Genomic DNA, 6,000 nt, shown 5'->3' on the forward strand with positions numbered 1-6,000 from the left:
TGAGAAGGTAACTTATCCATGAGGTTCAGTCCTGAGGATCACGTTTTCTAGGTAGCTGTTATTCTATGGGATTACACTCTACAGCCCTGAAGCTTGATTGGGGGGCAGGGGGCAGAGGTTCAGGTAGGCCAGGTTTGTAACTGAGGTGGGTTTCCAGAGTTGTGTGGTGGCGACAAAGGCCTGACGCACATTGCCTGCATCATCACCATGAGAGAGAGAGAGTGTGTGTGTGTGTGTGTGTGTGTGGCACAAGCTCTCTAAATGTGTAGCTGCGCAACACAAGTCAGTGCAAGTAGTCGGTTGAGGAAAAACTGTTCCCACATTCACCCCCCACCCCGAGCCCCCAATAGCAGTAATATTTGTCTTTCTCAAAAAACTTGCGCAAGTCGTTACACAGTGTCTGTATGGAGGGAAGTCCAAAACCATTTTATCCTCCCGACTCTTCCTGGTATGAAGTAGTTGTGCTAACTTCATCCTAATGGCTTTGACCAGAGCAGAGGAAGAGGCCGTCCAGCTGGAAGACCTCTCGACACATATTTCACAAAGGACGGTCACCAGAAATGGTGGCTTGGATCTGCCATTCATATTAAAAAGGATATCATCACATTAAGATTGTTTTGCTGGAGTGGTCTAGTCATAATGCCTCATTGCCAACACCAATAAAATAAAAATAAAAATTAGCATTCAGGCTGCAGTATTCTCTAATGACACAACTCCACTGCCCACCCTGAAAGCTATCTGATTTGCTCATTTAACAATGAAAAAAGCAGCAGCTCTTTGAAAAGCAGCCAGACAAGATGGTAGTAGCCGAGGAGCAACAATGCAGCTGCACCGACTCCCCAGCTAAATCAATTTACCTATTTTAATCACTGCATTCAGAGCTTTTCTTCCTGTGCTAAACCTCCTCGCCATGTACCGAGGCTGGAGAATCTGTGGCTCTCCACCTACTGCAGGACTACAGCTCTCATGATCACTGATGACCATGGGAGATGGAGTCCAACAGCCGCTGGGATGCCACCCATCTCTCCTCTTCTTCGAATGCACTCTGTTCCTTGTTCAAATGAACGCTGCATCCCTACCCTAAACAGAGCATCAAGCACCGCTCACTGACGGCAATGGGACTCGGCCTTCCACCTCCAGGGACTCCACTCCAAATTCATCGGACCGTTCTGCTTTGCTGGCCATTGAACAATACAAACTGGAATGGTGGGGGAGAGCACAAGCTACATTTCAGCCTGCACTCAGAAAGTCAAAACAAGCAGAGGGGGAAAGTGCGCAACTGGGTCAGATACGTCTTAGCTAAAGGCATTTACTGTCTGTGTCAACAAACAACACAGATGAAATGTTCACCCGCATCCATTGCAAGATGGTCCCACTATTGCTATCATAGGCTTCATTTGGCATGCTGCCATGCTTACCAGCAAAATTTTAGCCTTAAGTACTTTATGCCTCTCCCCAAAATGCAGGGCCTTCATTTGCAATAGGACAACCTATTTTCTCCCTAAATTTCATATTTATATCTATTGAAAACAGATACATATCTAAATATACAGTCTTATATAGTGATATATAGGCATGTGGATTCATTTCTTACATGGGTTGCTATATAGGGACGTGCTGTATATAGATTATGTCTAGCCAAAGTCCTTTGCCCCACTGGGTTTAATGGGAATTTCCCCTTGAAAATCAGTGAAATGTTAAAAGTGCTTGAATTTAACTGGGTCAATGCCAAATGAGGGCAATCCAGAGGAAGTCAGGTGCAATGAAATCCTAATAGAAGCAACAGACTTTCAAGGCTCACATCTGCCCCTTAGGCCGCCCCTTTCAAGAGGATGCATTGCAGACTTAAATCAGGTTTCATGCATACATATTTCACTTGCCTCCAGACGGACACAGGAATTGCATAGTACCGGTATTCTACTGTTTCTGAGATAGACTTTTGCCATCAAGGGGTGCTACTAACCCAATGCGTGTCTTAGCTATACAAATGACAGACCCATCTTATGAGCTGAAACATAGCATTAGCTGAAACATAACCTGAAAGACCTCTCTCTGCAGAGGTAGCTAGCTTGTGGCCCTGCAGACATTGTTAAAACTCCCATAGCCCCAGCCCAAATAGGCAATGATCAGGCACCCAAAGGAGTTGTAGACTGTTGAGATCTGGAGGGTCATGGGCTCTGCAAGCTCTGTCTTAGTGGCTGTTTATGCTGTGGGATCAGTATCTCTGAATGGCCACTGAGAGTCCAGACCAGCAGAACTGCAGACAACTGGCTAACAGAAAGATCAACTGATAGCCCAAAAGTGTGCCAGAACCATATATGTCTGCACTGTTTGTGTATTGCAGCGGGGTTGGACTAGAGGACCCTCGGGGTCCCTTTCAACTCTACAGCTCTGTGATTCTATGCTTGTGTCCTCACTGTGCTTTGCTAATGTAGGAAGCTTTGGCTTTCTGTTTCCTTACCACAATCCCTGTCGCATTTGGTTTGATGGCCATGGCAATTTGACTTTTGTGCACCCCTGGCAGTCTGCATGCAAGGTAGCATCAGTGTGGGCTTAGTGTGTTTCTGACAAACAGACACATACATCTGTAGAAGAGCCTGAGTTATAAAAGATAGCTGGGGATCTGCAATGAGACCCCCTTAAGAGTTAGAACTCCACAAGTTAAGGTACAGATACAGATATGAACAGATGAATCAATCAGGTGCTCAGCAAGAAGGAAGCATTTCATTACAAGCTGTATCTTTTTATCATTTAGAGCAGTGCTTCCCAAAGTTGGGTTTCCAGTTGCTTTTGGACTACAACTCCCATCATCCCTAGCTAGCAAGACTAGTGGTCAGGGGTGATGGGAATTGTAGTCCAAAAACAGCTGGAGACCCAAGTTTGGGAAACACTGGTTTAGAGATTTAAGAGATCACACATCCATAATCATCACCATCCATTGCCTGAATGTGACAGGATTCCCGATCCCAGTTGGATCTCCTAGAATTGGATACTCTTGAGCCGGGCTCCTTTTTATCTTCTCCTCACTGCAGGAGAAACCTATACAAGGCATTTTGAAGTACCATCAAACGCAGGCAATAGTTTCCTTCTCTTGTGCTATTTGGCTGTGCTACACATCAACAAACGTCTTAACACCAGACGCCCTCTAGTGTCCTTTTCCCCCAGCCTAAATAGTTTCACTATGACCAAACAGATAGCTAAATCATAGCAACTGAGCATAGACAAATATTCTGTTCAACACAACTGCTGGAAGCAGCCCCCCTCCTCGCAAAAGTGATACACAACAGCAATACAACATTGTTTTACCTGGCAGTACAACATTCACAATGCAATCTTCAGCCAGCATTCTTATTTACCTGGCTGCTGATATGCATACCCTAAGACATGTGTATGATCACACACTCATCAAGTCCTTATGTTATCCCTGTACTTTAGAATATTTACCAATTTTTTCTTCGTAACAGGATACCAACAAATACTATTTTGCATAGCATTAACAGGTTGGATTCTTGACTACTGGTAAAATTACTAAGTGTGCAACCAAATCTTAGATAAGAAAATTATGTCTTCACTGAAGTGGACGTGATTTCGACAAAGCTAGGGTTTTATTTTAGTAATACTTTTCACCTTTTGATTTAACTAAACAGTCCATTACAAGGTGTAACATGCTTTCAGGGGCTTAAAGATGCAGGCATGTTTACAGTGGTACCTCGGGTGACAGATGCTTCAGGTTACAACCCAGTAGTACCTCGGGTTAAGAACTTTGATTCAGGATGAGAACAGAAATCGTGTGGTGGCAGCGGGAGGCCCCATTAGCTAAAGTGATACCTCAGGTTAAGAACGGTTTCAGGTTAAGAACAAACCTCCGGAACGAATTTAGTTCTTAACCTAAGGTACCACTGTAATTGATGTATTTTGGTAGTAAAAAAATTTCAGATAGAGAACATTTTCATTGAATAGAGAGAACCTGGACTCTGAATGGGAGATTGTACATGAAATTAAAAAGCAATAAGCAATTTTGTAATTTTGGAACTCAGATGTGGAAACCTATCACATGTATAACATCACAGGTAAGACTGTGAATGTAAACCAAGCCATGGACGATTTCAGTCTCATTTTAACCAACCTGGATTATCTATTTATAGTTAAACTACTAACGCTATGGGGGGAAATAGTGGCAGATGATATAAAATATGGCCCAGCCACAGTTAAGCACCACTGATTTTAATGTGGGTGAATTAAACGCCTGATTGCCTCTTTCACTGAAACAAAGATTTAAAATTGCTTAATTTAAACTGGATTGTGTTCTGCATGTATTACAGTATGGCCAAATGTTTACACAAACACACACAAAACCCCAAAATGGGAGAGAAGAGGAAGCTTTCACAGAAGCATGTGCCATTTTCTGTTCTCTGCATGCTGGTCATTATAAATATTTCATTTTCTTGCCCATTTACACAACATTCTAGACATACCCTACAGGTGATTTAATATTACACCTCCTGCAACCCGTTGATGCTTGAGCATCAGAGCACAAGAACACATCTCCTGAATATAAGCAACTACAGAAGAGGAATTATGCAGGTGAGCTCATGAACATTTAACGAGTAGCATCTTACTCTCTCCCCAAAAAGGCTAAAAACAACCCGTGTCCTAGCAAAGTATTTCTTCTTCAGACCAATAATGAAGAGAGGGATCACAGGCAAAGCAAGATGCAGATTACCTAGGCCAATTGTTCCTACTTTAAGAATCACAGAATCATAGCGTTGGAAGGAACCATGAAGGTCACCTGGCCCAACCCTCTGCATTGCAGGAATCTTTTGCCCAACGTGGAGCTCAAACCCACGTCCCTGAGAGTCTCACGCTCTACTGACTGAGTTATCAGTTTGAGGAACAATGTTTCAGAAACCATATACAGAAATGGTTCCTTAATGTAAATTGTGGTTGGATTCACCTTAGGCATGGTCTAGTGTACACACTCTAACATTAGCACATATCGGGAGTGCTTCAAATAACAAACCGTCTTCTAAATTCCAAAATTGTCTTTACCCAGCCTTATCATCGTTTCCACCAGAGCCTTTGTTATTTATCTGAAATGAACCAATTAAAGCAACCAGATTATGAGTATTGGGACAGCTGGGTCGTAATTTACAGGGACTATAAAATGGCCAAAAACCACTGACAGTAAGAATATAGTAGCAAAGCATTTATACTCCCCACCCCCCACTCTCTTGGAGTTAATATCACCAGTAAACCAACACAAGGGTGAATGGAAGCCTCTTAGTTGTGCAAACTAATGCTCTCATCACCCATGGTATGTAGATGGCCTTGGGTCACACCAAGGCTCTTCAAATCCCAGCACTTGTTTCTATGCTTAGAATAGCATTATGTAAAAACATTCTACATTAAGTTACCATTGTAGCGTTAATACCAACGATGCCTTAACCGCTGTCAAAAATGATCAAAACTACGCAACTCTTTTAACATTTCCTAACAAATCTTCCTTCTGTGCTCATCAGTCTCACTCCCTACCATCAGCCCAAAGCAGGTAATATTGCAGACAAGGAATTTCTAAAGCCCAACATAAAATGCTACTTATCAAGTGTGTGTGTGTGTGTGTATGCGTATCTGTGTGCGGAGTGAGAAGGCAGTGCATGAACCCTGGCAGTGGAAGTGACTAAAGCAGCCTTTGCCAACCTCGTGCTCTCCACTTTCAGCCAGGGCTGATACAAGTTGTGGTCCAAAGCTGGAGGAGGGCACCGAGTCGGCGAGGGCTGGACCAAAGGTATATCTGCACCAGTTGTTGTTTTTCTGAACAAAGAGTTGCTGCAATCTGTACCTGATTTTGTTTGCTGTCCCTGATTGCCTAAGATAGTTTCTCAATTCCTGCTTCCCACCCCCTGCTTTCATATGGAAGTCAGTGCCACATTTTTTTAAAAAGCACTAACTCCCATACAATTACAACTGTCCTACCCCAGAGCTTCTCCCTCTGGCTCATTC

The sequence above is a fragment of the Podarcis gaigeae genome (genome assembly GCF_964106915.1).
Source record: "Podarcis gaigeae genome assembly, chromosome: 1".
NCBI lineage: Eukaryota > Metazoa > Chordata > Lepidosauria > Squamata > Lacertidae > Podarcis > Podarcis gaigeae.